Below are 9511 nucleotides of genomic sequence, written 5' to 3' on the forward strand. Positions count from 1 at the left end.
AAGGGACCAGCTTCTCCTCTTGTACCAAAGTGGTCTGTGACCATGCTTCTGTTTCTTTGATCAGATCAGATCAGATCAGTCGCTCAGTCGTGTCCGACTCTTTGCAACCCCATGAATCGCAGCACGCCAGGCCTCCCTGTCCATCACCAACTCCCGGGGTTCACTCAGATTCACGTCCATCAAGTCAGTGATGCCATCCAGCCATCTCATCCTCTGTCATCCCCTTCTCCTGCCCCCAATCCCTCCCAGCATCAGAGTCTTTTCCAATGAGTCAACTCTTCACATGAGGTGGACAAAGTACTGGAGTTTCAGCTTTAGCATCATTCCTTCCAAAGAATCTCAGAGCTGATCTTCTTCAGAATGGACTGGTTGGATCTCCTTGCAGTCCAAGGGACTCTCAAGAGTCTTCTCCAACACCACAGTTCAAAAGCATCAATTCTTCTGCACTCAGCTTTCTTCACAGTCCAACTCTCACATCCATACATGACCACAGGAAAAACCATAGCCTTGACTAGACGAACCTTTGTTGGCAAAGTAATGTCTCTGCTTTTGAATATGCTGTCTAGGTTGGTCATAACTTTCCTTCCAAGGAGGAAGCGTCTTTTAATTTCATGGCTGCAGTCACCATCTGTAGTGATTTTGGAGCCCAGAAAAATAAAGTCTGACACTGCTTCCACTGTTTCCCCATCTATTTCCCATGAAGTGGTGGGACCCTGCCAGGAGCCGGCGAGAGGCATTCCGCTCGTGACAAAGGTCATGAGGAAGGAGGCTCGGCATACGCAAAGGCGGGATTGAGTCTCAGGAGTCCCCTCGGATAATCTTGAGCATCTACCCCAAAAAAACCAGAGTCTGCCTACTTTATTGCTTTGTCCTCTCACCTCTGACTTTACTGGGGGCTGTCCCCCACCACCATCTCACTCTCTCTGTCAAAGAGTTAACTTACAGCTCCAATTAATAAAGTTCCTGGGCAACTAGGAGTGTTTAAATCCAAACCCCTCAGATGGCTCTCTAACTCGCCTGACAAGTTTACCCGGACTCCTGCAGCTATGCATACGATTGTTTACAGTTTCCCAGCCTCGAGAGGCACGGGAAGCTTAAGATATTCAAATAGCTTAGAGCCTCTCAGAGAGTTAGAAACTGTCAGAATAAACTAGTAAAGGATTTCATTGATGAGCCAATGCTTGCTGCCAAGTTTTCACATCCCCTGTATTGTATCCTTGAATGTGTATTAATTAATATAGTTGGTATGTAGAAAAAATAAGTAGTGGCCTTAGTGTTAGCAACTTTAGACCCTTAAGGTAATAAATTCTTTCCTTTGTTGTAAACCCATTACGCATCTGCCCTATAGGAATGCAATTTTATCTAACACCATCGGAAGATGGCACCAAACCTTAAAATAATTACTCTTAGAGAAAATAAGTCTTACGGTTGACAAACCTTTGTCAAGAGTCATAAAATGTTAATAGGCCTTCTGGCCAGAAGATGATGTAAATCACCTAAACCATTTGTATACAATAAATTTGCAGGAAAGAAACCCTGGTTTTTGATAAGGATCAAAGACTGCTGACTTTGCATCCCCTATTATCCTCTATGTGTAACTTAGGGTATAAAAGCCCCTGTTGAAAATAAAGCTATGGGCCTTGCTCACCAAAGCTTGGTCTCCCCATGTCATTTTTCTCCTTAACTTCCAAGCTGAGTCTTCATCTGGAGCGCGGAGGTCCTCTGCGACCATTTATTTGCCTGGGCTTCTAAGACCCACTCGAGAAGGTGTCTAAGGTGGGGCACCTTCCGCTATTTGAGAGGGCGCCTGCAGCCTCCGTGGTCAGAGCTAACCTGGTGTCACAGGTTATGTTGATTTTCCGCATAAACCAAGCTACTCAGCCTCTTTTCTACACTGAATTTTCCTACTGAGCTATCTTCATTCTATTACTCTTTATATCTTTGATGAATAAATAAATAAATAGGTCGCCGATGCCATCTCCCCTTCGAATACACTGGATCAGCCGGGGCTGGACCTCGGCAGGACCAGATGCCATGATCTTCGTTTTCTGAATGTTGAGCTTTAAGCCAACTTTTTCACTCTCCACTTTCACTTTCATCAAGAGGCTTTTGAGTTCCTCTTCACTTTCTGCCATAAGGGTGGTGTCATCTGCATATCTGAGGTGACTGATATTTCTCCCGGCAATCTTGATTCCAGCTTGTGTTTCTTCCAGTCCAGCGTTTCTCATGATGTACTCTGCATATAAGTTAAATAAGCAGGGTGACAATATACAGCCTTGACATACTCCTTTTCCTATTTGGAACCAGTCTGTTGTTCCATGTCCAGTTCTAACTGTTGCTTCCTGACCTGCATACAAATTTCTCAAGAGGCAGATCGTGGTCTGATATTCCCATGTCTTTCAGAATTTTCCAGTTTATTGTGATCCACACAAAGGCTTTGGCATAGTCAATAAAACAGAAATAGATGCTTTTCTGGAACTCTCTTGCTTTTTCCATGATCCAGCGGATATTGGCAATTTGATCTCTGGTTCCTCTGCCTTTTCTAAAACCAGCTTGAACATCAGGAAGTTCACTGTTCACATATTGCTGAAGCCTGGCTTGGAGAATTTTGAACATTACTTTCCTAGCGTGTGAGATGAGTGCAATTGTGCGGTAGTTTGAGCATTCTTTGGCATTGCCTTTCTTTGGGACTGGAATGAAAACTGACCTTTTCCAGTCCTGTGGCCACCGCTGAGTTTTCCAAAATTGCTGGCATATTGAGGGCAGCACTTTCACAGCATCATCTTTCAGGATTTGGAATAGCTCAACTGGAATTCCATCACCTCCACTAGCTTTGTTTGTAGTGATGCTTTCTAAGGCCCATTTGACTTCACAATCCAGGATGTCTGGCTCTAGGTCAGTGATCACACCATCGTGATTATCTGGGTCGTGAAGATCTTTTTTGTACAGTTCTTCTGTGTATTCTTGTCATCTCTTCTTAATATCTTCTGTTTCTGTTAGGTCCATACCATTTCTGTCCTTTATCGAGCTCATCTTTGCATGAAATGTTCCTTTGGTATCTCTGATTTTCTTGAAGAGATCCCTAGTCTTTCCCATTCTATTGTTTTCCTCTATTTCTTTGCATTGATCGCTGAAGAAGGCTTTCTTATCTCTCCTTGCTATTCTTTGAAACTCTGCTTCAGATGTTTATATCCTTCCTTTTCTCCTTTGCTTTTTGCTTCTCTTCTTTTCACAGCTCTTTGTAAGGCCTCCCCAGACAGCCATTTTGCTTTTGTGCATTTCTTTTCTATGGGAATGGTCTTGATCCCTGTCTCCTGTACAAAGTCATGAACCTCTGTCCATAGTTCATCAAGCACTCTATCTATCAGCTCTAGGCCCTTAAATCTATTTCTCACTTCCACTGTATAATCATAAGGGATTTGATGTAGGTCATACCTGAATGGTCTAGTGGTTTTCCTCACTTTCTTCAATTTCAGTCTGAATTTGGCAATAAGGAGTTCATGGTCTGAGCCACAGTCAGCTCCTGGTCTTGTTTTTGCTGACTGTATAGAGCTTCTCCATCTTTGGCTGCAAAGAATATAATCAATCTGATTTCAGTGTTGACCAATGGTGATGTCCATGTATAGAGTCTTCTCTTGTGTTGTTGGAAGAGGGTGTTTGTTATGACCACTGCATTTTCTTGGCAAAACTCTATCAGTCTTTGCCCTGCTTCATTCCATATTCCAAGGCCAAATTTGCCTGTTACTCCAGGTGTTTCTTGACTTCCTACTTTTGCATTCCAGTCCCCTATAATGAAAAGGACATCTTTTTTGGGTGTTAGTTCTAAAAGGTCTTGTAAGTCTTCATAGAACCGTTCAACTTCAGCTTCTTCAGCGTTACTGGTTGGGGCATAGACTTGGATTACTGTGATATTGAACGGTTTGCCTTGGAAACGAACAGAGATCATTCTGTCGTTTTTGAGATTGCATCCAAGTACTACATTTCGGACTCTTTTGTTGACCATGATGGCCACTCCATTTCTTCTGAGGGATTCCTGCCCACAGTAGTAGATATAATGGTCATCTGAGTTAAATTCACCCATTCCAGTCCATTTCAGTTTGCTGATTCCTAGAATGTCGACGTTCACTCTTGCCATCTCTTGTTTGACCACTTCCAATTTGCCTTGATTCATGGACCTGACATTCCAGGTTCCTATGCAATATTGCTCTTTACAGCATCGGACCTTGCTTCTATCACCAGTCACATCTACAGCTGGGTTTTGTTTTTGCTTTGGCTCCATCCCTTCATTCTTTCTGGAGTTATTTCTCCACTGATCTGCAGTAGCATATTGGGCACCTACTGACCTGGGGAGTTTCTCTTTCAGTATCCTATCATTTTGCCTTTTCATACTGTTCATGGGGTTCTCAAGGCAAGATACTGAAGTGGTTTGCCATTCCCTTCTCCAGTGGACCACATTCTGTCAGATCTCTCCACCATGACCTGCCCGTCTTGGGTTGCCCCATGAGCATGGCTTAGTTTCATTGAGTTAGACAAGGCTGTGGTCCCCTAGTGTGATTAGATTGACTAGTTTTCTGTGAGTATGGTTTCAGTGTGTTTGCCCTCTGATGCCCTCTTGCAACACCTACCATCTTACTTGGGTTTCTCTTACCTTGGGCATGGGGTATCTCTTCACGGCTGCTCCAGCAAAGCGCAGCCATTGCTCCTTACCTTGGACGAGGGGTATCTCCTCACCGCCGCCCTTCCTGACCTTCAGTGTGGGATAGCTAGGCCCTCCTGCCTCTGCGCAGCCACGACTCCTTGGATGTGGGGTTGGTCCTCCCGGCCACTGGCCCTGGCCTCGGGCTTAGGGGCGTGGGGTAGCTCCTCCTGCCCGTCGCCCCTGGCCTCGGGCTTGGGGCGTGGGGTATCTCCTCCAGATGATGGTAAAAGGCAGGGTTCCACTGACACATTAGAGAACTAAGCACCTGACTCGTTAGTCCTTGGGACCCACTACAGGAATCCTCTAAGCCAGGCAGAACAAGCAGTGGCATTTAAGCAGACTCATAGCCACTTGCCAAATTTCTCACCCCACTAACCTGCAACAGTGCTAGCAATGCCTACCCCAAAGACTCAATTTTGGAAATTATATGTATTTTAATTAGGTTAACGAATGTTGTTGCCTGGATACATAACATATTAGCCGAGGGATCCATCAGCCAGGATTCAGCAATCTGATTATCCACATACCTGTCAGCATAAGTTAGATTACGCTGCATTAACAGGCACCCCCAAAATTTCAGTGGCTTAAAACCACAGAGACTTATTTCTCACTGTGCTGTACATCCATCCCAGCTCAGCTGGGGCCTCCAATCCACAAGCTCTCTCTGGAGCTGAGGCTGGCATAACGGCCACCACCTGGAGTGTCGATGATTGCCATGACAGCGGAAAAGAAGGATGGAGCTTCCACCAGAAGTATCACTGCAGTTCATACTTCATCCACAGAAGCAAGTCTCGTGGCCACATCTGACTGCAAGGCAGCTGGGCAGCACCATCCTACCCTGCACCTAGGTGGGTAAGGTCCTGGGGTCCCTGTCTGGCCAATTTCCAACTGTTGGAGAGTGTTATTTTTTTTACTGAAGTATAAATGATGTACAATATTATATAATTTTGTATATTTTATATAATTTTGTACAACGTTATATAATTTTATATATTATATAAATTGTGTAATATTGGGCAAATATATATTATATAAATATTATATAATTTTGTACAATATTATATAATTATATAATTTGGGCTTCCCTGGTAGCTCAGATGGTAAAGAATCCACCTGCAATGTGGGAGACCTGGGTTTGATCTTGGGTTGGGAAGATCCCCTGGAGAAGGGCATGGCAACCCACTCCAGTATTCTTGCCTGGAGAATCCCCAGGACAGAGGAGCCTGATGGGCTACAGTCCATGGGGTCACAAAGAGTCAAACACAAGCGAGCGACTAAGCACATTATATCATTAAAGGTGTACAACATAGTAACTCAAATTTTTTAAAGATTATGCTCCATTTATTAAACATGGGCTAGGAGAAGGCAATGGCACCCCACTCCAGTACTTTTGCCTAGAAAATCCCATGGATGGAGGAGCCTGGTAGGCTGCAGTCCATGGGGTCGCTAGAGTCGAACACGACTGAGCGACTTCACTTTCACTTTTCACTTTCACGCATTGGAGAAGGAAATGAAAACCCACTCCAGTGTTCTTGCCTGGAGAATCCCAGGGACGGGGAAGCCTGGTGGGCTGCCATCTATAGGGTCGCACAGAGTTGGACACGACTGAAGCGACTTAGCAGCAGCAGCAGCAGCAGGGCTTCCCTGGTAGCTAAGTGATAAAGAATCCTCCTGCCAATGCAGGAGACATGACTTTGATTGCTGATTTGAGAAGATCCCACATGCTATGGAGCAACTAATCACACATCCCACATGCTGTGGGCCACAGCTCCTGAGCTTGTGCTCTAGAGCCCTGGAGCCGCAGCTACTGAAGCCTGCATGCTCTAGAGCGGGTGCTCGGTAACAAGAGAAACCACTGCAATGAGAAGCCCGCACACTGCAGAGAGTAGCCCCCACTCACCCCAACTAGAGAAAAGCCAGCAATGAAGATCCAGCACAGCCAAAAATAAATAAATAAATAAAATTATATATATAAAGAAAAATTGGTGCACCCAGAGCCAGTGCTCTGGGACAACCCAGAGGCACAGGGTGGGGAAGGAGGTGGGAGGGGGGTTCAGGGTTGGGGGACACATGCATACCTGTGGCAGATTCACGCTGATGCATGGCAAAAACCATCACAATACTATAAAGTAATTATCTTCCAATTAAAATAAATAAATTAATTTTTTTAATTGGCTAAATTTCCTGTGTTGTACAATATACCCTTTCCTCTCCCTCACTAGTCTTTTTCTATATCTGTAAGTTTGTTTCTGTTTTGTTATATTCACTAGTTGGTTGTATTTTTTTTTTACCTGGGTTCACTGTCTCTCAGAGTCTGGAGGAGTTAGAAGTGGCGTCCTGGGACCAGCAGCTGTCCCGGGCAGCCAGATGACCTCCTGCCCTACCTGTGGCCCATCGTGGAGTCACCAGGCCCCGCCAGGCCCAGCCTCCCCTTTGTTAAACTCTCTCCCTCTGTCAGCTCCCACTGGACTCCGAGCAGACCAGTTTCTTTTATCGTACGTCTCCAGCTGGGCTGCAACCTGTGGATCACTCCAGGTTCAAAGAGTCTGAAGCAGAGGAATTTAGTGCTATGAAGAGTGCTTTTATGAGCTGCGGTTCTCACCTTCCAGGCACGTTTGAGGCAGCTCTGACTCAGTCTCCCATTCAAAGGCTGTGTTCAATGGGGAACCAGCAGGGAGCTAGCAAACCTGAGCGTCTGAGGACTGACTCAAAAAATAAAATAAAAGTGAACAGGTGTGAGAGAGCAGAAGTGCCTGCAACAGGCTCCTACCTGTTTCACTGGATGTGCTGGGAATGAAGAGGCTTCAGCCCTGCCCTTCCCTGCAACCCAGAGGGACTGGCTTCCTCCTTCCCTTCCTAGCTTACAGTGCCCAGAGGTGCGGGAGGTGGCTGCTGCTACTGCGAGCTGGATGCCCCGCAGGACCCCGGCTCCTGAGCAGGAAAGGGCCACCAGTCACCCTGGTGTACCCCAAACCCCAACTTGGGCACATTTTCAAGATGCTTTCCTTTTCATATTTATTCTGAAGGGGCTGTTCCTTGACTGGGACTCTGAGAAGCTTTGTGCCCATTTCGGAATCTAGCTTCTCCCACCTGGACAATGGGATTTCTCCTTTCCTGGGTACCTCGAAGAAAGTGCTACAAAACTGAACAGGCTGGCTTCAAACCCCTGGGTGTTTAAATCCCAATTTTGAGTTCAGTTCCCAGTTATGCCTCCTACCAGCTCTGTGCATATATGCTAAGTCACTCAGTTGTGTGCAACTCTTTGCGACGCTATGGATGGTAACCTACCAGACTATCTCTGTCCATGGGATTCTCAAGGCAAAAATACTGGAGTGGGTTGCCATGCCCTCCCCCAGGGGATCTTCCCGACCCAGGGATCAAACCTGTGTCTCTTATATCTCCTGCATCGCCATGCAGCTCTTTATCACCAGTGCCACCTTGGGTGTGTCCTTGGGTAAATTACTCTTCCTCTCTGCTTTAGTTTCTCCACCTGTAAAATAGGAGTGACACCCAGTGGGGTACTAACTGCCCTATGAGATAGTTAGTCCTCTATTCAGAGGATCAGCTGAGTTGATGTGTGCAAAGCACCTAGAACAGTGCCTATCACCTAGGTAGCACTCTTGAGAGTTAGTGGTTAACATCATTGTTACAAACCCCGAGTACAGTCTAGTCTACACCTCACCAGTCAGTGGCAAAAGTCATAAGCTATAAAGTAAGGACCCAGAGCCATTCCCAGCACTCTCCCCAGGCTAGCAGCACCCACAAACCCCAGCATCCTATGGACTGACCATCTCTTCTTTCCCTTTGGCATCTACAAACCATGGTTGTAGGCTTAGACATGATCTAAACTCAGGAGCGGTAAGTTCCCATAATGTTGCCACCTAGGGGCTGCTGAGAGTAAATGTCCTGTAGCCGTTGCGTCTGCTTTGAGCAAGCAGGTGGAGTCAGAGGGTGCTCATACAGCCTGTTAAGTGCCCCATGGCCTGCAAAGGCTGGGGGACATCATCCTGCAAAGAGAAGAGCATTTGGAACATGACGAACTGGGACGTAGGATTCTCTTGGGGCTTCCTTCCTTCTCCTGTCTAGGCAGAGGTTGTTGACAAAGCCATAGGGAGATGAGAAGTGAGGGAGACTGCGGTCCAGGTTAGGATGGTGAGATTTGGGATGTAAGGCATTCTGACTATTCAGGTCATAGAGCCTGAGCAGGCTCAGTCATTTCAGGGCAGAGTCACCCTCCAGGCAGATGCTAAATGACCTGGAGCTCACAGCCCAGGGTTCTGCACACATATACACATACACACACACCTTGCTGGCCCATGCGTGCGCGCACACACACACATCCCCAGGGATGTTATTCCTAGCTGCACGTTGGTAACTAGCATCCCCCAGGCCTAACTGAAACCAATAAGCCGTGTATTCGGTGGACGTAACAAGGAAGAAAAGGCCACCTTAAACCTTTTCCCTGGCAAACCTCCCATCACATCCTGGTGGCTGAAGTGGCTCCAGAAAAGAGGAGGCAGCGCGGCAGCTGACGCCCTCTGGTGGACAGTCTGGGCTCAGCTGCCCGCACGTGTGCTCCAGGGTGGCGGCTGGGGAACAGCACAGAGCAAATAAGCACACGTTTCCGGGCTGGGTGGAAGCGCTGCGAAGAAATGAGAAAGAGGCCATGCTGGCTCTGAGATGCTCACAGCCTTCCCCATTACGTCTCGCCTAGCCTGGCTTGCTCCTCCTGCCTTGGCATCTGTATGGTATCAGCTTAAACATAACCAATAAACAACCCCAGAAGCTCCTCTCACTGAATACCCGATACTC

The sequence above is a fragment of the Bos javanicus genome, chromosome 10 (assembly GCF_032452875.1).
Source record: "Bos javanicus breed banteng chromosome 10, ARS-OSU_banteng_1.0, whole genome shotgun sequence".
NCBI lineage: Eukaryota > Metazoa > Chordata > Mammalia > Artiodactyla > Bovidae > Bos > Bos javanicus.